The following is a 26,566-nucleotide window of genomic DNA, read 5'->3' as shown; positions in this document are numbered from 1 at the left end:
CAATGTTCTGTTCAGTAGCAATCACAGAGCTAGAGTACGATAAGCACTCTACACGGTTAAATGGTCTTTCTCTTATTGCTAATGTTTTTATCTGATATGTTCGGTAAATTGTTTTCTGTGTTGCTGCAGCTGTTGGGAAAACGCTGTATAAATGAAGATGTATTGTACTGTATGTCGCTTGTCTAGTGATTTGACTGTTAAGCCAGCGAACGACACTGCAGAGAGCATGAAGGCGCGATTTAAGATTGAGTGAATGGATGTTTTTATAAAGGACACCTTGTCAAAAATGTGAATATTTTAAGATCTATGACAACATGGTAGTTGAGAAATTCCAAAATAGCCAGTTCATTTTAGGTGACGAATATTGGCGAGTGTTAGCGAGGGTAGCAGTGAAAAAAAGATCAAAATAAATAACTCATAAGACTACCTAAAATATGGTTGTTTTGTGGATTGGAAGTTGAAGTTTGAAGTTTTTTTTGCTTTTCTTTTGTTTGTTTTTTGACTCATGAGCTGGATTGAACCCCAAACACACAGTAAGTCTTCCAAAGGATGCTCAAGTATGACGACAATTGATAGTTCTCTCTTTTTGAACCCATATTTGATCCTTGGAGGCAAATCATTAGAGGCTCAGAGGGATAAAAATAAATAAATAAATAAATAAAAAACACACTTGATGGAATGCAGTCATTCGGCTGACCCTGTGGCCGTGTGAGGGAGGAAGACCGGAGACAGGTAGATATATGACCAGTTTGTTATTGTGAATTCCAGATCCTGTGATTATCTCTCGACTTGTAGAGTTCTTTAATCCGGGGGATTCCTGAGATGCAGTTCAGGGGCTGACGTCGCATCCAACTCACCTCTGACTGACCTTCCCCCAAGCGGACCACATGCACACAGGCTTCAGGATTCCGTGTTTGGCAAGAGAGAGGAAAAAAAAAAAACGGATTCCAGGGCTAGGGTCAGGTTTCGTTTTAATGTCCGTTTGCATGCGGATGAGGGGCTGGGGGGGGCAAAGCTGGGTTAGTGTGGAGGGGTGTGGGGTTAGCCTGAGTTCCCAGTGGTTGTGCTGATGTCACTCTTTACCTCCTCCGAGCTCGGTTGACGAGAAGTAGCCCGTTTGACGGTCGCCGAAGTCGCGGCGGCGCATCTAAAAACACTTTGGGGCTTGCAGAAGATGGTGACAGACAGGACACACAACAACGGGGGACCCCCTTGGCTGTAGACAAAAGGCATCGAGTTTCTGCGCCTCGCTCCAAATGAGAGGCGGCTGATTGAAACCAGATAAGGTTCAAATGGAACCGTTAGGTTCAGTAATGAGATTCCCCGAGTGTATGTTTGGATTAGGTGATTACAGACCTTGCCTTCCTCTTCAACGTCACTCGCACATGCATACTGACACACATACCCGTGCTCCACACAGACACACGCTAGGACTCCGGACAAGCCCTGTCATGAGGACAAAAGTTCAAAAAAATCGTAAAACGCAACATGGTATGTCTCCCTGTGCCGCAGATTTAATGGGGAGGTGTCATAGACCTAAAGGAAATTGGGTTATGAAAACAGACACAGCTGGTAAGGACTAAACAATGGTCCAGCTGCTTTGTTTGGAGACAGCGTGCGTCTTCTCAGTCAGCAAGTTTGCTAGCAAAAAAGTCATTTTTTTAAAGATGGCTGCTATCAACTCAAGACTAATGTACAACAAAGTTGCTCGTTTAGGGCTTGAGCAAAATTACCATTGATTCTTCAACTTTATTGGAGCAGACTAGAATCAGATTTAAGGTTGTCTGGAGGGAAGGCTCCTGTTATTTGAATGTCCGAAGACGGCGACTGCAGGTCCCACGCATTCAATAGATATTTTAAAACAAAAAGCCACTCATCCATTTTCCATAGCCCCTTTTCTCGAATGAATGATTGTTGCGCAAGATGCCCTAAATCAGCTGACTTTGAAAAGCATCCAATCACATTGTACATATACTATAGCTAAATTACCATGAAGAAGTCAACTTCACGCAGGACGGCTGAGGCAAGACCCAAACCCAGAGACTCTGAGCACTGAGGCAGATTTGCTACCCACCAGACCATCATGATTTTGCAAATCTATGATTTACGGTAGACGAGAGTGGACTTAAACGTCAGCGTAGTCAAACCCGTGACGGCCATGTTACCATGTAGTTTAAAAGGAGCCTGTTGAATCATCCAATTACATCTATGCCTGTTCATTTTTTTTTGGGTGTGTAGCATCTTAAATGTGCTATTCGTGTTTTTTTTTTAAGTGCTTCTGTTAACGTCATCGAATGGTAACAACGGTATGAATGAAAAGTGCCAACATATCACCAAATGTATGCCCGCTCTTTTTTTTTAACACTCATATATCGTCACTTTGAACCGTACCAAACATTTTAGTCTACAAAAAAGTATGGTGCAGTAATTTTGTATTTTAGTGGCTGTTTTTAGGCTATAAAAATAGTATAGTACGTCAGTGTAACAGTGTGGAGTTGCCAATGTGGATTAAACATTTTTGATTGGCAAACCCCATTGAAATGTACACACAAACACATTAGCAAGTACTGTATGTTCAAACATATTTGCACACAGACTTGAATGTATACCTGCAAATACATTCAAACATAGTTGAAAACTTGTTTAAAGCTAAATGCTAAAAAATAGAGCATGATTTCCCATACCATTATGGGGTACTGTCATTCGCATGAGGAAAAAAAATTGCTTACATTTTAACAATACTTTAAAAATTAACTTTAGTAAGTAAAAATACTTATAGTATTATTAATTAGTCCGGAACTTTTTCCCATAATGTCATGTTGTATGTGCATGCGCAAGTCAATTGTTCGTGACATAAGGGTAAAAATAAATTTAAAAAAAAGATGCTGTTTTTAGGATTTAGCCTACAATATACTGTATTTCCTGCACTATAAGGCGCAACCAAAAGCCTATTTTTTATTTTTTTTTAATTTGATGGTGTGCCTTATAATCAGGTGCACCTTATATATGGATCAATATTGAGATTGGTATTCATAGATGGGGAATGAAGTGATAAAGTAAGCTTTACCTGTTTCTTTTGTGTGTTTACAGTTGAACAAGGTTGCTCATATTGACATTGAGTTAGTTATAATGCTATTGAGAGTTTAGAGTTATTATTTGAGTTATTATTGTTATTACATTGAGTATTACTATATTGTGATTGAAAAAAGTTTTAAAATATGTCATGAATTGAGGGTGCGCCTTATAATCCGGTGTACCTTATATGTGGAAAAGGTTTTAAAATATGTCATAAATTGAGGGTGCGTCTTATAATCCGGTGCGCCTTATAGTGCAGAAAATACGGTAATGTGGAGCATTATTTCCCAAATTTTCATAGGCCACTAGGATACGCGTGTGTTCATTCATATTATTATTTCTTAGCATACATTATACCTAAACATTTATAGTTTCATTATGTCTGTTCAGAATTTTTCCCATAAAGTCATGCCAACCAAGTCAGTTGGTTTTAGCATTTCGCCTAGAAGCGATCTAGGAAAAAGCGTAAGATAACGGACGGATGGCACTTATGTAATGCTGGTTGCAAAACAAAGGTAAACATGCTTGAACGAGTCTGCGAGTCAAAAATGTTGATTGACATCGGCACTGGGAGTTTCCAGGAATTCTCTTCAGAGACAGCAGATCGGAAGTTGCAGACAACCCAACAAAGCCGGCGATACGCTAACCTCCTTAGCGGAGGTCACGATCTCATTCTGCTTCCAAAAGAACCCTAACTTTATTTTTCCGTGTTGGTATTAGCAAGTGTTCCTCCGCAAGCATGTTGACATACGTTAAAAGTTTAAGCTTTGGGTGAAAAGAAAAAGGCATGCATAATTAGGCGACGTTTCCATTTTTTCCGGTTGGGACGACGCTGTCAGCGCAGGCTGGCAGCAGCTCGCTTCAATAATGCCGTGTTGTTCTTTTGAAAAGTTTGTCACGGTGACAGCGTCGCCGCAGCTTCTTGACATCACCTGTCACGCCGGCAGATCTGGGCCGCCTCTGTCACGCTGTCACTCCTTATCAGCACTCATTTCTTAAGTTTTGCGCTCGCACATATTCAAAAACTATATTACCATAACCCGGTGCCGCCGGGGGGGCAGATATGAAAGGAGGCAATAATCTGCCCGTCTTTATCTGCGAGCTATCCTTCAGCAAAGTATTCAACGTTCAACTTTTTTTTTTCTCAAGTAATACGACCGAGAAGGATATTAACGTTTTGATTGTCATCTGCTCTCTAAAAAAAAAAAAAAGTTATTCTTTCACGACGCTACCCCAAATTATTCAGTTCCTCCTCAGGGGCAATGTCACAAAAGAGCGCGTATAAAATTATTAAATATGCCGCACAATAGTCGGTAGGTGTGCGGAGGCGGCTTACACGCGCTTTTAATTGCATTACAAGACAAACACTTAGCGCCAAAACGCGCAATCACAGCAGTACGATTTCACAGTTCTTCCGGCGCGCGAGAGCCTGGCATGCTTTTTTTTTTTTTTCCCTGGCATATCCGTCACAATGCTCCTATCTGCAAGGTGCAGGGTAACCTGATTTAAGGGCAACTTATTGGATTTTGCGGGGGGGGGGGGGGGGGGGGGGGGGGGCGTAAGGAGAGAAAGGGGGGTAAAAACAAAAGGCGAAGGATTAATCACGAGGCGGCGGCGTGACAGCGCCTACAAAAGGCGGCGGTGAAAGCCTCGCTTGATGAGAGAATGATGGCGGGGATGTGCGAGTAAAGCGCCTGCCACCGGCGATGTTCTTCCTCCGACTCAACTTGTCAGGTGTAATCATTTTGTTAAGCTTAATGTTTTATGCAAATGCACTTGGGGAGAGTTTTGTCAAGGGGTTACGTTTGGCGCTTCTTGTTTTTTGTTTTGTTTTTGTTATTGTATCCCCTATTGAGTACCTCTGTTGTGTGATGCCTGCGCAGGGATGCATTGTGTGTGTTTTTTCAACATGTGCGGTATTGTTTTTATGACATATTTGCATATGTCTGAACCCCGGCCTGCGCGGCCCTGATTATTTCCCGCATGCATCGGGGTGTTGCAGTCACATCACACGAGAGGATAAAAGCGTCACCAGCACATCCAATAATACTCGCGGTTGGCTCCTTTGGTGTGGCATATTGACATAAAAGCCAATGGTGTTATGACATATGGAAGCAGGTGAAGCATCTCTAAGTAGGTTTGAATCGGAGTTCCGAGGTGACCACAACGAGTCCATTTGGCCTTTCGAATGTTGGCAGTTTTACAATTCTGCTATAAAGTTATATATGTATATTAATAATGTTGATAGATGTAAAGCAATGGGAGTTTTGCTGTTGCGATGCTCGTTTTGGCACATACAGAAGCAAGGGCATAACAGGCATAAAAAATATACAAATATGGAAAATATAAATGTATGAATTAAAAAAAAACACTGCACACACATAGTATGGTTTTATTCATTTATAAAATTCTAAGCCGCTAGGTAAGATTAGCTTTAACAGATTCCGTCCAATCAGAAAGAACTTTCGTCTCTAAACCTCATAGACGTCTTTGGTGGGGAATATGATGGCGTAAATCCGTTTATGATTGCTACACGCAAACGCGGAGCCAGAGAATTTGGCAAATCTCCACTTTGGTCAGAGTTTTTGAGACTTTTGGTTTTAATTTAAAGAAAAAACAACAGTTACGTTTTGGCACGTTCATCTTTTAATGGTGCATATCATCAACTAATTCCCCATTTTTCGTACATTTTGCTTACAATTTGAATGTACTGTATTGGCTGCTGGGAAATAAAAAATCTAGACCTCAAGGACGCTGTTTTTGTAGAAATCTCAAAATGGACAATTCTCTCGAAAATTTGTAAGACTAGTTTTATGAAAATGCATCACATAATTGCTACTACACAGCCACCTACTGGAGTGGATATGTAATTACACTTCATTATTGTGTCGCAAAAAAAAAAACAAACAAACAAAACCTTTTGGTTTTAATTTAAAGAAAAAAACCAAAACAGTTTTGGCACGTTCATCTTTTAATGGTGCATGTCATCTACTAATCCCCCTTTTTCCGTACATTTCATTTACAATTTGAACCTACTGTATTGGCTGCTGGGAAATGAAAGTCTAGACCTCAAGGACATTGTTTTTGTAAAAATCCCAAAATGGACAATTCTCCCGAAAATTAGTAAGACCATTACATAAGTGCTACTACACTGCCACCTACCGGGGTGGATATGTAATTACACTTCATTATGGTACAGCAAAAAAACAAAACAAAACCTGGAATTGCAATATGCCTCCTCACTATTTTGGCAAAGGTGCGAGTATTATTTTTGTCCACTTGGGGTGGCATCTAATTACATGATCAGCGTTGCTGGTTATACAATTACGAAAACGCCGTCACTGGCCTTACTTTGCGTAAATCTTCATATGGATTACCATCACCATTTTAGGTGTTTATTGTAGGATCTGCACATGTAAGACGAAACGGACACAAAGACGGCACGCTTAAGTCGCCGTAATCAAAAAGTGTTTCGTCCATAAATATCCGAGGTAATCATCTCTAAAAGCCAGCAGAGGGAGGAGAAATGCATCGAACCTAACATGGCCCTCAGGTCCTCTTTACGAACTCGGGCCTTTTTGTACTTTTATTGAGCTATATCATTTTTTATGGTTCATCATCGTCATCAGAGGACCCCGTGTGAGAATCAAAGTTGAACGACGGCGCTGAGGGAAGAAAGCATTCAGGCTGAATGCGGTCTTTGCCCGGGGTTTCATTTTCAATAGTCCTTTATATTCCACACGGGCCTTAATTCGCTGCCAGATGCAATAAAAACGGATGTGGCCCGTGGAAAGCAGGATGGCGTCTTATCTTCAAGATGATATTTGCTGCCTTGCCGTTTTTATCACCTCTAAAGCTTGCGCACACTTTTACACAGCCGCGTGCCGAGCGGGCTTATTCTTCCGCGCCCGGCCGTTTTTGGCGCACGCTGATTGAAAAGTGCTTTACGCACCTTTGTGCTTTGATTGGAATTTGACAAACGACATCTTTTTTTTTTTTTAAATCCCCAAAGTGTACATGCCTGCAGGCATTTAGAGTTGCTTAGTAGAGTTGAAGTTACGTTTTGTTCACCGTGTTCTCAAACAGAACTAGTAGTTTTAATTTGAAAATCAAACTTTGAGGATGGGCATCTGCAAAAACCTTAAAATGGCTACGGGCCAACCAACAGGAAGGGACCGCTTGCTGAAAATGCAAATTTCACAGAGTGAGAAATGGAGAAAAAAAAAAAAAAAAAACAATGTCGAAGATAGTCAAGTGGTGTCGGTTCATTACGATATTACGCTGTGAGTTTGTTTTGCGTTTCTCTCAAAATGGAGGTTCCTGGATCTATGGTTTTCAAAAAAATGCGAACATTTTTTTTTCGTTGTCAATGTTGAAGCTGTGGAATACAATCAGTTTGACTTCTTTCTGTTGAACGAACCTTACCAGGTAAATTAAAAGACGTGTACAGATAATAAAAGCGAGGCTCTGGTTGGGTTTTACAAATGAAATAGCGTGATAAGAAATGATGTTGTATGAAAGTGTGAAGATTTATTTGGGCGATACGATTAACCAATAGCAGGGACCACAGAGACTCTGGGAAGCGGACGTGCCACCCGGACTGCAATTAATTGATTTCAATGTATCTGTTGATTTGAGATCATTGAGTATTCCTTATTGTATGGTACTGTAGGTTACTACTTGCTTGAAATGATGCCACTGCATCGTATGTTACGGCGACATACTGAGCCTGCTACCAATTCCTACAATCTCTGAAAAATGCGTCCAAATCATCAGTAGACCAAAGTCAAGATATTTTAATGAAAACAAATCCCGTTTCTTGTCCTTGTGCGGAAGCTGACGCGAGCTCCGGCAAACTCACAATAAACTACATGCATGGACAGCCCACAAATGCACACAAGCATTGGCGGGGTTAATGTTCATTCTTTTTGCCGGCTGGTTCCGATGCTCGCCCAGCTGTGAGTAAACAATGAATTAACTGTAGCTTCCCATAAACGCCGAGCGGTGTGTGAAGTAGATTTGAAATGCGGAATAAATAAGTGCGTGTGTATGCTTGTGTTAAATCTACTGAGCGGCAAAGCGGACCGGAAAGGACGAGTGCCGTTGCCAATGACGACAAAAGGCTTTGGGTAGAAAAGCTACAATAAAACAGCATCCGTGCAGATTTGCTAAATTGGCACAGCGGCTTTTTCTCATTAGAATATTACCTCTGGCCCCCCGACTACAAGTCGAAGCCCATTAAGATGACCTTCAGTGGAACGACGCTCGTTACACAACATCGCAAATGCTCTGTGGCCGTAATGAGGGGACCGGTGTACAGTACGTAGCAATATGAAATGTTACCAAGAAGGGTCCAGCCTGCAATTATGAGGACTTTTTTTTTCTTTTTTGAAAAGTTCACTTCTATTATCATCCCCTGCTGCTACCACTGGTAATGACATTGCGGCCGTAATGGCTCCCTCTGTAAGTTAATATCATATATGAAAGTGGATATGGGCAGCCCTGGAGACTTTGTGCACACCGTGTGTGTGCGTTGTCTGCATGTAAGCGCTACAGCGACATAAGCAGGCGCATCGCCTTCATTGCATTGTGTTGATATTACAAGTCATTCATCATTCCATCCTGACACCTGCATGAAATAAAACACACAGTAATTAATTTGGTTAGACGCGGCGAGCTGGAGTGTGATGGAGGAGAGAGTGATGAAGAGGCGGAGAGGGGATTACGACGAGGAAGGCGACGACGCACCGAAAATTAAGAGAGAATTTATGATATTTTGCGTGTCATCTGTAAGATTTGTCTCTCCCTGCTTTCAGACGGTGCGCGAGAAACTTTAGCATTAATATAATACAGTAATTGCATACTTATGAGCTCTGGAATATATTTGATTTCTCATTTATCAACACGGAGGCTGCAGATTAAAATAGTTTTGCCCGAAGCAAACGCTGTGCTGACAGAAACAAATTGTGACAAATTTTGAGAGGTGAATTTGTCTTAGGGTCTTTACCCGTTCTCAGTGACAACTAGCTACTGGGCAGACACCTCCTATGTCCAAAATCATAGTTCAAAACTTAAGCTTGCACTTTTTTGTATTTTCGCAGTCCGCTTTATAAAGTGGTTAATGCTTAACGACCTTGACTTTCACTTCACAGCTCTGTTTTCAAGAGTTAATAGCTTTAATTTCTTGACCACTGAATGTCTTTGAGACCATCTGAATTTGATGGTGTTTGCAAACTTTGACGGATTCTGTACTATGATGTGGTATCATGAAACATGATTTATGAGGTGAAATGGCAAGGCATACTATGATATGGAATTTTTTGCTACTCCCTTATACATTTTATATTATATGACTTAATATATATTAGATATATATATATATATATATATATATATATATATTATATATACTGTATCATATTTCATGACAGAATATGAGATAACAGATATGACCTGATACAGTAGATATCTTATATATGATGTATGAAACAGTATGAAATAATAGATAAAAATAGGTTGTATGAGATACTATTTGATATGAGATATGGTGTGATATATATTCTACACGATATTTGATACAATATGATACGACACGATACGGTATGTCATACTGTGGGACGGCATATTATGGTATGATACAACATGGCAATATATGTCATGGCTTATGGAATAGTATTGTTTGATATGATATATGGTATATATATATGTTATATGATAGGATATGCGATATATATGATACATGATATATGACATGATATATGAGATATGACAAATGATATGTTACATGATATATTTTACGTAATTATATATGATACATGATATATGACATGATATAAGATATATATGACAAATATGTTACATGATATATGATATTTTACATCATTATATGATATTTGATACTATATTCTATATGATGCGATATATATGATATGACGCAATACATTACTTAGCATTCATATGCAGTAATGCCATATATTTTAACATGCAAGGTATGTTATTGGATGACAGAATATGACATATTATTTGCTATGGTAAGGCATAGTTTGGGATTTTATGGTATAGCGTGGAATTTCGCTATGAAACATGTGATATATGATATGGGATGGTACACAATGAGATGGCATATCACATTATGACATGGTATACAACATGGCATGATATGACCCGGCATATGGAACTATATGACATGCTATCATATGCAGTCATATGGTATTTACAAATCCCAGAAACAACAAATAACCGAAAAATATCAAATGCGATGAGTTTTTGGTATGGAAGTTCGGTCTACACGGGACAGCTTCATACTAAGCAAACGATGCCGCAACACAAACATACACAAACTTGCGTATCACTGATTTGGGCACACAACAGAAGACGCAGAGTGAAAGCTTCACTATCCTGCAGCTTTTTCTAGTGCAAAAGGGATCATTACTCCATTGCAAACCTTCCTCCACCTGTCAGTCGCGGGCTCCACATCAGTCAGCCGTACGCCGCCACGCTCTGGATGCTCTAACGGCGCAGGCAGACAGCGGAGACGGATGCTCACGCCGCGGAAAGCGTGGAATTAAAAGGCAGGGGCTGATAAATTGACAGCCGGGGCCTCAGGACAGGGATGCAGACGATGCAGAGGATGGGATGATCAACCTGACTGCGAGGTGAGGCGCCGGGCGGCAGAGAGGAAGCTCACGGCTGTGGAAAAGGGAATCGCTCTATTGCGCGTTCTTTATGGCATTGGGGATTTACATGTTTTATTTTTACCGTATGCACACTTTCTCGGAGATGGATGTTACGGAACACGCGATTGAATCCTCGATGCTTATCTTTCTAATGTGCCTTTTTAATGTACTATAAAACAACAGCTATTGTGAGTGCTCAAGGGGTTGAGATGTTACCAGTCATATTACCTTGAAGTAATAAAGCTGGAATCAAAATAAAATAAAATTTGATTACAGTCATAATTACATTTCTGACTGAAGGCGATGTTAGCTCAGAGAGACGATTTCAAATGCAGGAGGTGAAGAAAGCCAGTGGTGAACGGAATTTGAGATTCTCCTCAATAGCCATATTGTTATTATTTATTTCTTTATGCGTTTGGTTATGTAGATGGAAAACATAGAGTGAAATGAATGACAAAATGTAGCACTTACAAGGATAAAATGTATTTAAAAAACTTATTACTGATTATTGGGCCTGATTTTTTTTTTGTGAGCTAGTAATTAAATGAGTACAATCACAAGTATAAATTATAGTATTATAGTATTATTATAGTATCAAATATGTACACTTTTGCGTGTTTAAAAACATTCAGCGAGAATGACGCTAACACGCAATGCAAAATATTGTAGAGAGGCTAATGACACTAGCTTCAATGACGTTATTATTGGATGTTACTATACAGTACAATACCATAAACTACTTTTTTTTAATTAAAAATATCTTTTGTTGGTCATCATCATTTTTGTTGATGTGTTTTTTGGCAAGGCTTGAACATTTTGATCTGACAGCGTATATAGTAGGCACACCATTTAAAGTGGCTGCTAACAGGACATTAGAAAAGCTAATTCCCAAAGACTGCACTTTCTCAACAGCAAAAGGAGGATGTGAGCCTTTGTAGAGCACTGTAAATTTTGACCCTCCCTTTGCTTCGGCTTCCTTTTTAAAACAGTGGTAAAACGCTGCCCTCCAACCCACTGCCCTGACGTTCACCCCAACACAGGTGTTTCCCATTGCCAGTCGCAGGCCGCCGCCGCCCCCTCCCTCGCGCCAGCACCAACATTGTTTTAACGGGGAGCGACTTCTGACGTGCCGTCGTGCTGCGTGTTTATCTGCGTCGGTGTCCACTCACGAGTACTCCAGGGACAACACATGCTTTTAACATTAGTTGTCCCTGTGGAGTCAAAAGGATCCAGTTGGACGTTCACTATCACGGGAAAAAGCGTAGATCCGGGACAGGAGGAGGAACGCCAAGCAACAATATACAGTAAAGAGGAGTCTCCAAAGTTCATTGGCTCAAAGGTTGCCGCGTTGCATTAAGCGCACGAGTGTGTTTTGATTTTTCTTTGGCTTTCTGGTCTATCTATAAGTAATGCGTTTCCACCAAATCATGCTCATGTCTCCAAAAAAGAAAACCGAGACATTGAGATACAATATTCGGATTCTACACTTAATTCCCTTTAAGCGGATATACTATAATAGATGGAGCTAGCTCAGAACGAATGTTGGTAAAACGTTTTTCACTGTAATGCCCCGTTCATTGAGACGGCACCTTATAGTCCGCAATATACGATAATGATGAAATGTTTCTGAAACGGCTGTGCAAGATTGACCATTTGATTGTAAATATATGATTACCATTTCAACGTTTTCTAGTGTTAATCAGTGTCCCGTAACTGATGATATCTGACCTACGAGTTGCCAGTGAACACTTTTGGAAATTCAAACAGAGTCCAAGCGCGGAGCTCTTGCTGTTCCCGTACCCGAGTTAATGAGGCCACCATGGACATAGTCATCTTGATAATTTAATTTGAGAGCGCCCTGAGGTGGAGCAATCTTTATTTCATCAGCTCAGAGCCGTTTATTTCATTAAAACGTCGACTTGTCCATCAGTAAGAACCTGTTCCTTTTGAGATAAGCGGGCGGAATTCATCATAATTGCAAATGTTTGCCCGTAATGTAAAGAGCTTGTGGGGTCTAGTATTCTTTTGACATGAAAAGGCCCGTCACGCATACAAATCAGAACAACTGACAGTAATTCCCGGCAACATTTTTGCAACGGGCAGCCATTCACAGCGTGAGAGTTTCTCGGACCAAAGGGGCGTTATCATTTTACCGCTCGGGGTTTTAAAAATTTAACAATTAAAGATCATTTTCTTGTTTTTTGGGGCCGCCCATTTCCTTAAGACAACATGTCAACAGTTTTGATTTATGAACGGTTAAAAAAAAACGAATCGGACCCTTCCTCCGCCGTTTCTGTCCTGTGCACGTTCGTGTCCACACGTCACATGAACACATGTGCAAACACATACGTATGCGGGGGCCTTCAACGCCCCCGCGCGCATCTCGCGTCGACGTCGGCTGAGAGGGGATGAACTGACAGTCGGGTAATTCGAGCGATCGTGATTGACTTTACGATCATTACTTCAGAGCGCCAACTAGTCTTTATGCTTTCAAGAGATGCCAAAAAGTTTCAGACACGGAGATATCCGGCAACTGTTTCACTTTAGAAACACGCCTCCCCCTCAACTTTCCCCCTAGACATTTTTAATGGCATCAAATTATGGGCCTGCACCAACGACAACAACTGTCTAGGTTTCAAACATGATAAGTTGACATGAGTGAGGCGACCATTTTCCTCCTCCTACATCAGAGCTTGGATGTGGTCGCAGCAGCGGGTTGCAAGTTGTCAAACGTCACTTCCTCTTGTCATGTATTGATATATCGAGACGAAGTTTGGGCCTGATATCTAGACCACATAGTTATAAATCTTTAAAGTGTGGCAAACGGCAAAGTGAAGGGTTGAAGGAAAAGCGGTTATGAGAAGTGCGACCGGTACGGAGTTGAAAAGAACACGTATTGATTTAACTTTCGGTTTCAGCCACATCCACGACCTCAAGAAACATTTTGGATCCAGACATTTTTGCTTTGACCCAGAGCATTAGTGAAGGAGAGTGTCGGAAAATGTGCAAAACATTTGAAATCAGTACGATTTTGAACAAAACCTCTCATAGTATAGAGCTGAAAATAAGCTTGGCTTTACATTCAACCTCAGTTAATTTAAGTACATTCAAAATTAAACATCCATCCATTATCTGTAGCCGCCAAAAGATTCAAAACGGAATCAAACTTTATAAAAACAGGGGATTAGTATACAATGCATAATGTCAAAATGAATGTGCCAAAACTTTAAATGTGTTTTTTTTTTCCAACTACAACATTGAAATGGAGGTAACTGATGTAACTGATGTCAATTTTTGAGCTACCTCCATGTATTACATATCGTTTTAAAAAGAATTCAAAATAGAATTAGAACATAGTAATTTCAAAGATAAAAGCCTGATTTTGTGAATACACATCACATATAGAATTGTTTTAGGCTGGAAGACAACTACAAAGTACCTACAAAGTAGCGGCCATGTTTGTTATAGCTACGGACAACGCTACCTCCTGCTGTCCGTAGTGAAAACTGGTATGAATCTTACACACTGTCCCTTTAATGAGTGTCAATTACATATGAATTTGTTAACTATTAAACTTGATTTAAATAAAGTCTAAAAGCTTGACGATAAAATATTGGCGAGCACTCAAAGGTCAGTACACCTGAAAATATTGGGATATTTGCATACACATTTAAAAAAAAAAAAAAAACTCCCTGAGGCCAAAGTCTGCGTTGATGCAACCATTTGCCCTCTTTGTTCTAAAAAGCCCACTCTTGCCCCTGTGACAAGGTCGCTGTGGGACAGGATGTAAAGTGGGCTGTCAACCGGCCACCGGGGCGCAGTTCGATCCCCTTAATTGCATCCTTGAACGAGAGGCCTCATGTCCCTCGCGCACACCCGATGGTAAACGATGGTTGAAGAGTGAGCGGTAGCGCTCACCCATCTTGCATCTACAGTATGTCAGTGATGTGAATATATGGAAGATAGAAAATGATGATGCACTTCTTGTTCGTTGGCGCAAAGAGAGAAAAGCTTAATTCATGACTATGGTCAAGGTACGCGGTGTTGCGACGGACACTTTGCATTTCCCTTACGTAATAGACCTACTTGCTACTTACAAGGTGTTAAGGCTGTTGTTGTGATGAGCGTGGAAAAACTAAGTGGAGTGGACGGCCCAGAAAGTCTCCCCTGTCTATACGGAGCCTCATTAGGGACATTGATGGATGGGCTATTGCAAGCGCCGGGCTCAGCCAGGGAAGGGTCTGGGTGTTATTAGCATTTGTGAGTTTATAAACTGACATTTAATTACAGGCGTGGTATAGTTCCACATTATAGTGATCAAATATGACCTATCCAGCCTTTTGTGACATCTTGATACTAAGGACATGTAAAACACATATGTCAAAGGCCAAAAGCAGTTTCAAAGAGTTTTATCTAGTTGTGTTGCTTTTACGTTATCCACTAAGCGATTGAATCACCACATTACATTTACTGAATGGTTTGGCTCATGCCAACTTTAACATCTATAAACTCATGACAATTTAGTGGAGCCCAGCTTTCAAAACAGACATGGTGAAGCTGCACTAAGCTGTTATGCTGCATGCAACTGCATAAAGATGCAAAAATAAATGAAGTCAGCCCAAAGTGTAAATTGGGTCAAAGGTAAGATGTCATCTTTTATATGCATTTTTTTCAATGGAAATTTTAAAATGATTTGGGCCGTTTAAAGAATGAAATATTTAAGTGCATCAACAACAGGAGCAGTTTTTTTTCCTCACTAATGTGCTGTTTAAAGAAGTGCAAATTACATAAAGTGCGTATAAGTGTTTTTATCACAGTCGAGCAGAAAAATACTGTTAGTAGAAACCCATTAAAAACTATGACTATCCCGTGTTTTATATTTGTCAAGAATACAATTTCAATATGTTCACAGCAGGAAGAAGCGATCTTTATTTCTTTGGCGATCTTTATAGAGCCCACTTATTTCCCTTCCTTTTTAACGCACCCCTCTGTAGTTGTGTATCGGATTTACAGCTGATAGTTTACTTTTATTCCGGAGGAGGTCATACGATATGATATTTTCTGCTTCCCAAAATGGCTGCGGCCGCTGGCCCAGACGTATAAAACACACTCTTGACAGCGATACATCTCGAGTGATGACACCGCTCTGAAACAATCTCGATATTGCCTTTCCCGGCCATAAACAAAACCTGACCACAGTTCTGTGCGCTGATGGCTGACGGGTGTGTGTGTGTGTGTGTGTATAGGAGGAGCAGAATGGAGGAGAGAAGAGGCAGAAGGATACAGATGAAAGCTCAGCGGCAGAGCCGGCCAGTAAATGGATTCGCTCTTGGGAGAAAAGTGGGAAATGGCTGTTAGCAACACAATCCCAAGGAGGGCTCGGACGCAAAAGGATGGCATGAGAACGGGCTGCGAGGAAAAAGCGGGAAGACGAGGCAAGCGGGGCAGACACAACGGGACGACGCAGACGTGAGGGAGCGCTGGCAGGTGCTTCATCATCTGCTAAGGCATCGTGGCTCCGCCCGTAAACAGTCATCGGGCCTCTCTGGGGAGCAACCTTCTCCATAACTAGCACAGGTATAAATCTGCCTCTTAGCCACTAAATTAGACACATTCTTGCGGAGAGACTCGCTCTGCAAGTGCAGCACAAACCCAAAGGAAACGGGGTTGGGGGGTGTAGCCAATCCACCGATGGTTGCAGGAATAAGGTTACGGCCTCTGTGAATTTAACCACAAATGCAAAATGGTTATTGTTTTCACAAGCAAAGCTATGCTATGAAAAGAGCTTTACACCGCTTGGGCTTCAAGCCCTCTCAGAGGCCTTTCATTGCGTCATGGCGGAATGCCTGCCAAGGCTCAAAAACGAGGGTGAAGTCCAAGGTCTGCGCTCCGTCACCTCCTCACAATGTTTAGACCTTGATTATGATTCAAACATAACACACCCGCATCCCTTTATTTTTTGTGCCATTAATTTTTCCCGCATATGGTGAGGTTAAAGCAGTTGGAAATGTAACACTTTGTGTTGTTTTAGTACTAGGGCTGTTTGAAGCGATTGTATGGTTACTGTGTTATTTTGAGTGGACGGATGCTGCATTCAAGATGACAAGAACTGAGACCAAATCGAGATCGAAACTTTAAGGAATTGAAACCGATTCAAGACTGAAGAAATGTAGGGTTCAAGTGAAGAATAAGACCATGGCATGTCACGATCCAGACTTTGAATTGAGATCGAGTCAAAGATAAGAAAAGGCAGGTTAAGTCTACGTGAAGACGAAGATCAAGGTTTTGATGAGTTGAGACTATGTCATGTCAAGTAATGTGGGACCAAGTGAAGATCAAGACTATCAGGAGTTGAGAGTAAGTCAGACAAAGCAAAGGCTGGTTACATCTTGGTGAACACTAAGATTTTTACGAGTTGAGACCATGTCAAGACCTAAGAACTGTGGGACCAAGTGACGATTAAAAATTTAAGTTGACACAAAATCAAAGCCCAGACAAAGGCAGATTAAACCTTCACATCATTACTATGATTGGGAGGTGTTGAGTCAAACTCAAGATTGAGGAGTTAAGACCAACTAAGTAAAGAGTAAAATCATGGGAGGTCATGACCTATAGGCCTACTTTAGAGAGGCAAGACAAAGCCACGACAAGACAAAGGCAAGTTGAGCCTTCCAGTTAAGACTTGAAGGCGTTTAGACTAAGTCAAGACTAAGGCATGAAGGAGATGTACACATAGATCAAGGCTATGATGAGTTGGGAAAGAGCTAAGACCAAAATGATGTGGAACTAAAAGTGAATCATGAGAATAAGGTAGGCCAGAACTCAGACTTTAAGGAATTCAGACCAAGGAAAAAGTAAGATAAAGACAGGGTAAACCTTCAAGTCAAGACAAGTATTTGGCAGAGGCGATAAAAAGTCAAGAACAGTAACTTAAGCTTTGGCTTAAACACTAATGGTAGAGTAAGCAAAAGCAAAAGATTACGGGCCTTTATGATTGATAAATTCAAATAATGTATGATTGAGCACTTTGACAACAATGCATACTTAATCAACCGAGCAATGATAAAGATTTGCTACAACAAGCCTGATGGCGACAAAAATAATCCAGTGGCCACCCTTTGAAATGAATAATTGATGTCCAGCTGAAGAGACTAATGAATGCATGTGGTTTGGCTTTGACTGATGGCCTTCTTTGCTCCAGAAGCCTTCCCAGCGGTGGCGGGCCGCACCGAGACCGAGATGCCATCCTCTATAACCCGTCTAATTGCTCCTTTGACATGAGTGACTTGACGGTGTGTGTCCGTGCACTTGCCACTCGAAGCTGACCCTTTTTACCCTGCTGTTTATTAGCACCGTTCCAGGTTATCGCACCAATTAGGGCTCGGGATAGCTGTGAGCCGGAAGAAACAGGGGAAAAGACGGGGATTGTAAAAATGCATACTATTAGCTACTTATAACAGACTGGGGGAAAACCATTACATTTTGGAAGGAAAAAAAGAAAGTAAAAAAAAAAAAATGAACGCAAAGTATCGTTGTATTGGATCAACAATTGCAGCAAACAAAAAGGGAACAAAAAAAACAAAACTGATTTATCAACACATTGCCTATTTAAACAATCTTTCTTTGCAGCTATATATATATATATATATATATATATATATATATATATATATATATATATATATATATATATATATATAGTCCCAGCCTATTTGTTTGCGCCAACTGACACAGACGATTTTTACAGTCTAAATACGAAAATGTATTCATACACTACAACTTTCAGAATGAATACACAACCTCAGCTTAATATATTTAACAGTTTATATTTTATTTAAGTTACTTGGAAAATAGATTATGCTCATACGAAAAGGTTTTGCAGGGCTGCACTGCGGCGAGTATTTCAAAGTTTCCCATCGAGACTCGTTCCCCACTTGTGCCGGAACTTGTCCAAACAATCATATTTAGATTTTAGAGCCATTATGCACACCCTCCGTGTCCACAGGCCCCGATAGCGTTCTCACAGCGGTTTCGGTGCGGCGCTCTGGCCAAACAATACCTTATTGACACGAGGCCCTTTGGTTCACAATAGCCACAAAACACCAGGGTTCCTGTTTTTGTTGACTCGATTTGAGGCCGCCATTGAGGCAAAAAGCCACTGTGGACACAGTGTGGACGCATAATGGGTGCCCTCTGTCATACAATACAACAAATCAAGCCTTTAAATGTTTGAGCATGATAAGGCAGAGAGAGGGCATGAGTGGGGGCCGGGGGGCATGAGGCAGGAGTCAGGTGAAGTTGAAGGAAATGCAGGCTTTCGGAATGAAACGGGGGAGTCTTGCACCACTAGGGGCCAGTAGTAAGTCGCGGAAGGCAGAAGCGGTTCTTCTGCATCTAGGTGTGTATGTGTGTGGGTGTGGGTGTTAGTGTGTGTCTTTCTCCCTCCTTTTCTTATAAGTGTGTGTGCGGCAAAGCGTGAACAAAAGACTTTCTTTGTTGCGGATAATAAAAGAATGCCGAAATAGCTCCTTGACTGCTTTAGAAAAGATCTTGATGATGCGTTTGGCCCATAATGCACAGGAACAGCTCCGGATTTGCATAATCACGTGTAATGTAAAGCAGCCAACAAACAAACTGTGGTTGACGGAAAGAGGGGGGGGTGCAGGCCTGCGCTTTTTACACCCCTCCCTCCCACTTATGGGCTTTATATGCACACTAAGAGTACATTTAATCTCATCTGCTAGCAACATAAAGAACAACGTTTGTGCATTGTGCGAGATAAAGTGCTTGGGATACAAAATAAATAAATGAGAGGCATCCATTTTGAGGTGTAAGCGCCTCTTGTGATGATTTAGCGCTTTAATTAGGGCGCCTTTTGCAAAAGATGTGATCATGATTCCACAGTTAAAAATGACATACCAAGAGTGTTTTGTTTGTAAGCCACACAAGTGTTCCTTTAGGCATCATTGCTTATGGGTGCATTCCTTCTTTTGTGTGGGGTAAAAAAAAAAAAAAGGCTCATCTGTTTGTTAACTGGTTAAACCAGTGAAGTTAATACCCCCAACTGCTTGGGGTTGCTGCTTATTGTCGCGGTAACCCAATAAGTATGTTCAAGACAGCTAGACCTTTTTTAGTAATTATAAGCACAACAATAACGATATTGGCCAATGACAGCGGCGTCTATACAGTAGTGATGCCCTTCGTTAGTTCCACAATGTTCCTCATGAATTAGTTAAGTGTGTTAATTGCACTTTCATGATGCTCAAGGCCATGGAGAGTTGCACTAAACGGTGCAGGAATGAGAAAATTAAAACACAAATGAGCACGCATGAAAAATAAATTACACTTTTAGATTAGTGCTTAACCTAGCGTGGCAAAGAGTGGGAAAGGTTGTTTTTGTTGATTTTGGCTTTGAGAATACAAATGTGACGATAAATGTACATATCTCTTTGTTATATCAAAATATTTTGGGGCATTTCAATGACCTTTCTTTTATATTTAAGTCTAATTGAACTGTTTTAAGATTTATACCGTGTACGTTTTTAGAAAATTTGAAAACATGAGCAAAGGGGTCAATACTTGGCATCATACTATAAAGAATGAAAAGTATATATGAATATATAAAATACATTAAGAATAAAATACACCCACTGAAAAAGAGTTGCAATTAACAATTGACAACTAATCGATGATCAAATTAATCAATTATCTTAAAAATTCATGAATCGTTTGCATACTTTATTTCTTTTCTCTTCTAATTGTCCAAATGTAAACAATTTTAGCTTTTAGTTTATCCAACTTCTGTCATCATTCAAGAAAGTGGACTGGTTATAATTTTTGCATTCAATCAAAATAGAACAGTTTTTACAATGCAAAAATTAATCACCATTTTTGCCTTTTTTTTTTTCCATATTCTGGACCAAAACTGTAATTGAATCATAATGCATTTTTTAAGGCAATTTGCAATAGTCATGTTTTTTTTAATTATGTGGATTAATTTTTAAATCAGCTATATTAAGAAAATAATTGCCAGAGTAATTGATTATTAAAATAATTGTTAGTTGTATCCCTACATTAAAGCTTTTTAAATGAAACATCTTAAATTTGAAGATGCTTTTTTGGGGGGGCGTTCATTTTAATTTTAGTTTCAAGTACCTCAAAATCCACCTAGCAATTTAATACAATTATGCAGATTTTTTGTTTTTTTTAACTACTCCTGCAGCATGACGTCTTTGTGTTTGCACTTTATCATCGCATATTCTGATCTCTGGCGTGTTTCATTATTAAGCGACTTTTGAGTGGCACCGCGCCAGCTGTCAGCGCCATGTGCCGGGACTCCTCATTTCCAGCATCCACGACGACGACGATAATAATGAGCGTAGTGGTGTAGCCTGCGTTATTGTGTTATTGTTGTGGGGGTTTCTCACACACCGACACACACGCAAAAGGCCCTGACGTTTGCTTTGCTATCAGCGGGAGTGCACAAATACAAACACATTTGCCTGAGTTATTGACCTTTATCTCCCCACTTTTCCTGACAGCCATCTCCAGTTATTGACAATACAAACACGTGGGACGACGCATAACCTTTCATTCATAGAGTACACCCACTTTCTCGCTCTTTTCCCTGCACACACACTCTCTCTCGCTCTCTCTCTTTTTCTCTCTCAGTTTGTTTAAATAAAATAGGCCACGACTACTTTTGTTGAGCTCCAGATATGAGCCCAGCCTCTGATTATGATATGCTGACATTATAGGAGAGACAGTTTTGTTTCCCTATTTCTTTTGATTTGGTCTTTATGATGTTCTGATAGATGTGATTTACTGCTTCAGGTTCAGCTAAAGGCATGCTAAACGTATTTCGTCATTTTCACCAATAAAAAGTTACATTTTGTCTTTTATTCTTCATGTGCACGCAACATATTTAAAGAACACTTGCTGTCGACTGAAAATAACATCACACGCTCAAGAGTTGGGTAACAACCAATCACAACTCATCTGGGTTTCGTGATGTGATTTTAGCAAGCTGAGCAGTGATTGGTTGTTACCTGTTAGCTAGATGCGATGTCTTTTTTTTCCCCCCAGTTAACAGCAAGTGGCGCAATGTGTTCTTAAATGTATCATTTGTTTGTAAAATTGTGTTATAAATAAATCAAATACTTAATGCCTGAAAAGGGCTTAGTAATTTGAATGCTTGTTTCAGTTATTATAGAAATACTCCAGCTGCATAAGGCCTGAGATAGCATTTGATTCGGCTCAGTCAATGAAACCTCACCAGGCTGTTTTTAAAAATAAATAAATAGCTCAAAAAGACACTTGTTTGATAATTTTTCAGAAATTTAGTATCGTCCTTGGAGGACGATAAAAACTCAAATGGCCTCTGATAGGAAAAAGCTTCCCTATCCTCGGATTAAATATTTATCTTGTATACATGTAGCAATTGCATTTCTGTAGAGTGGATTTTTTATACATACATATATCTATGCAGCATGAGGAACAACATAATTAAACCGAATATAAGCCTGAATCCATGGACCAATAATAAAGGGAATAATTTACTGCGTCTCAATACAACGTTGAATAACAATGGTCGTAAAAACCACTAGTATTCCGCTAATGATTCTCCTCCAGGATTTATTGTGTTTTCTAGCGTGTGGCGTACATAAAACACGCTGCGTCCCCTGTGCTCATCCCCCCGGCCCCCCTACCCAGACACCACACTACACACACACACGCGCACACCCCACACCCCTTCTGCAGGTACTTCCGAGGCCCAAAATTAAATTTTAAACATTCCAGCCCGGTGTTTGGTGACCATGGTTAATCATTGGGAAAGAAAGACATCAAACAATATTTGATAATGAGAAAAATGCCTCCAGGATATTAGGGGAATGGTGGGTGGTGGAAGTGGGGTTGTGTCGACGAAGGGGGGTTGGCACAGCATGAGACGCTAGCTGCAGACCAACCGAGTCTAGACCAGAGGAGTGAGTGTGTGCGTGATATGAAGGCACAGGGACACACACGCATTAACTATCTACGGCCCACTCAGTCACCTCTTACGGAGTTAAAAAGCCATTAAAGCATTGCCTCTTTCTTAAAGTTCATGATGAGATAATTAGAATTCAAGATTGGAGTGCCGGTGCCATGAGATTAGCTGTGCTGCGCCTCAACTCAATTATTTTACGTTAAAATGGATTTGGTGCAAGGGTGGGAAATCCAGATGAGGAAAAACAGCAGATGAACGTGTGAATTTTCTCAGTGACTTGCACGCACAACCGCATGCAAGACAAACATGACTAAATTTGAGTTAAGAAATAATAGCAATAAATAACAAAGGCGCCCTTCAAATAGACAACTTCAAAAAAAAAGGAGGCATTATATATATATATATATATATATATATATATATATATATATATATATATATTAACAAGCTAGGTCCGAGGAGTATGATTGGTGAGTCATATTAAAAAAAAAGTGTTTTTTTTCCATCTCTTCAAGGCATTATTTCAAATTTACAGTGCAGAAACTGTATAAAAATATAATAATTATGACCAAGTGACTGGTTTTGTCAACATGCTTTGTCAGAAATAGGCAAAAATGGTGTTCATTGGTTTCAAAGTGAAATCAAATGTTTTGTTTTGCATCAACACAAAGATCATTAGTCCTCATTTCGTGGAAGTCAATAAAAATTATATATATAATATATATATATATATATATATATATATATATATATATATATATATATATATGTGTGTGTGTGTGTGTGTGTGTGTGTGTGTAAATAAAGATATATACAAAAGAAGTATATAAAAAAATTATCAATATATAAGACAGAGAAAACATCTTTTAAAGTTTTTTTTTTGCATCACACCAAACCTCAAAATTTTTTTTTATTCATTTGCCAAATCTAAATCATACTGACACGCAGTCGTAAAAACCTAAAATAATTTGGTAACAGAACAGACAAGAGTAAGGCGCGAGTGCGTTAGCTAATGAGCGGGGAAATGACTTGTCCCGCGCTCCTTTTGTGACACGGTTTTTGTGTTTTTGATTGACACGGCGTTAACAGTCCGGATGGGTTGGAGGCTGATCCGGCAGCGCAGGCCAATCGGCAGCATGCGCAGCCACCTTGGGTCATGCAAATTGGGCCCGGCCGGCCAGCCCGTTGACAATGATTAATGAGCTCGGCCCGCTGCCTTTGTTTCCGCGCGAAGCCGTTTAGGGTGAAATACAATCCCAAAATATTATCAATCCCCTATTAATCTGGTAAATTCTCTCACGCCGAACAGTGTGCTCTTCCTGCGTCTCGCGAGCATTGGGCACAATTGCTTTTAATTACTTGTCCTGCTAATTAGATTCATTAAAAGGATAATAAAATAAATGGAGGAGGCACACTGGAAAGCTCAAGCGAAACACATGTCTTGTCTGCCACGATGTAAAATATGGATGTGGGATTTTCTGGGGCAGTCATGCTGTTCAGCGGGGAGGCGGGGGGGCGGCGAAGGCACGAATCCGATACCGTGCTAATACTACAGGCATTTCCTGACTCTGGCTTCCCTCGTGTTTAAACTGTGATTTTTAGAGCTGAGATTCCAGACTCCCTGAAGATTCCGAGAGCAATTTTGCGGCGCGGGGCCAGTGAAGTCACCGACTTGAGCGGCGGGGGGAGAAAAGAAAAGAAGAAGGCAGAAACATTATGACAGTAATGCTGACAATGGAGGGAAACCAAACACGCTCTTTGCATGGTAAGCGATGCCGCTGGATGTGGAAAAGAGAGAGAGGGCCTAATGGGCAAGACGTGGAAGATCTTACAATATCTCTCAGATGTGCGACGGGCGGAGGAAATTACACGAGCAAGCAAATCATCAATCATTATATTCGTCAACTGGGGATGCTGTCAATTTCCCCAACATTTATTCTTATGCGGCTGTGTAAGCGGCATTAGCATTACCTTGCTTTGCACTACAATGGCAGCCAGAAGAGAGATCAGTGCAGCCTCTCTCAGATATCACAGACAGACACCCTTTGTAAATTCACCTCCCACTGTGTGCAGGCTTCGCAGCTGGTTAACAGTGCTGTGTGTACCCCTGCCCGAATAGCTCATTGCCTCCAATGACGGGGTTTTTTTTTTTTTTTTTGAAGCTGCTTTTTTGTGATATTTCCCCAAAAATGTCAGTCTGTTGAAATGATGCGTCTGATTGGAATGGCCACTTCAACCTGAATAAAATACCTTTTTGGGCAAAGTCTTTGTGTGATATCACCTTTTGAAAATTTAAGTAAAATGGTCATTATATCGACATTCTCCTTCACACTTTTGTTCCGTCTTTGTCTTCTTCCTTTTCTGAGTGACTGGCGGTTCAAAAGCACTGTCATGATTCAAATTAATTCAAATTAATCAGATTATTCTCAATCAGAGTCAACAGTGAGCATCGGTAATTATACCTGTAAAACTAGACTTGGAAACTAGACTCTGATAACCAGACATGGAGAGACATGACTTGAGATTCATAATGACTCCTTTGTGTGCGTCTTTAAGGGGATTTTGAAACGCCAGTCCAGAATATTCTTTTTTTAGCTGTGTTGTAATGAAATAGGTATTTGATGTCCCAAAATGGGCAAGGTAATTCTATTACAAACTTATACTAAAAATGTTCTCAAGCGGTCTGCTATTTTACGCTAATTATTCCCCAAAATAGCTTGAGAGCAAATGATTTAACCCTCAGAAACTTCAACGGTGAGGAGCATCCTAATACTCTACCCTAACTTGACTCTGTGGGAGTCTTGCAGCATTACGTTGCCTCAAGATTGAAAGTGTGGATGTGTTCTCAACAAAATTAGTGAAAATATTTGTTAGCTACATTTGAGTAAACCTTTTTTTTTTGGCTGCTATGCTTCATTACAGAAGATAGCATGCAAGTGATGATTCTGCCAAATGCTTAGCGATATTATCCAAGTTACGATATATTATCCTGACTTGGACTCAAAGGAAGAACATTTTTTCACGGTTTTTCCAAGGTGGCATTATTGGTTGAACCATACAAACCAGTTGAAACTGGATATTAAAACATCCACTAGGGTGGCATCTCAAAAAACAACAGAGCCAAATGTAGGTAAATCTTCACTGAAACTTCACCGTTTTTACTTGATCATTGTTGTGTGAATGTAGCGAGGATGCACAAACACAACATAATCTGTGATCCTACCGCTTTTAAAGCCATCACAGTTCACTGACTCCAAACCCCGTCTCTGATTTTTATCTTTTAATGCCATCACATTACACTGATCCTTTTCTACCTATTACACACCCCTCCAGCAAACCCCCACCCCCTGATCCTCTGATACCTAGCCGAGGCGCTCCTCCTGCCCCTGACCTTGGCCCTTTGTAGCAATCAGACCAGACTTCCTCAGAGGCCCTGATCTTATCTGGCGGTACCAATCCCACTACACAACTTCCTTTTGTAGCCAGCGCGGCGCAGCGAGCCCTTTCAGACCTGCGGACTGTGCCGACCAACACGCGCCAGGGCCGAGACCTCCGCTCATCTCAGTCATCATACAACACTGCCCAACAACAATGGCCTTTATTTCCCGACGCGGCGCGGGTCATGATACAGGCTTTCGTGCTCATCGATACATTGTTCAATCACAATGGGGAAAAACCAGCAATAGTGATGTCAAATGAAATGTTTTGACTCTATCACCTCGTGGTGGAATGAGACATTTCCATCTGACAAAGGGAGCAGGGTGTGTGTGTGGGGGGGTGGAAAATAGAAACAAAAAGCAGAAAAAAACCCTACAATCCCTTGTAACAT

General features: G+C 40.6%; 1 protein-coding gene across 2 annotated transcripts in view; it reads left to right on the top strand.

The window, feature by feature from the left end:
* Positions 1 to 10,563: 10,563 nt before the first annotated feature.
* Positions 10,564 to 26,566, top strand: part of cdin1 (CDAN1 interacting nuclease 1) — a 93,280-nt gene continuing 77,277 nt past the window's right edge. For both annotated transcript variants that reach the window (XM_088432354.1, XM_088432352.1), the window contains exons 1-3: positions 10,564 to 10,730; positions 15,998 to 16,328; positions 24,340 to 24,502. The gene's annotated coding sequence lies outside the window, so the exon portion shown is untranslated. The remainder of the gene's footprint in view (positions 10,731 to 15,997; positions 16,329 to 24,339; positions 24,503 to 26,566) is intronic.

The sequence above is a fragment of the Hippichthys cyanospilos genome, chromosome 14 (genome assembly GCF_059441005.1).
Source record: "Hippichthys cyanospilos isolate Australia breed blue-spotted pipefish chromosome 14, RoL_Hcya_1.0, whole genome shotgun sequence".
NCBI classification, from domain to species: Eukaryota; Metazoa; Chordata; class Actinopteri; order Syngnathiformes; family Syngnathidae; genus Hippichthys; species Hippichthys cyanospilos.
This window is presented reverse-complemented; position numbering and strand designations above follow the sequence as displayed.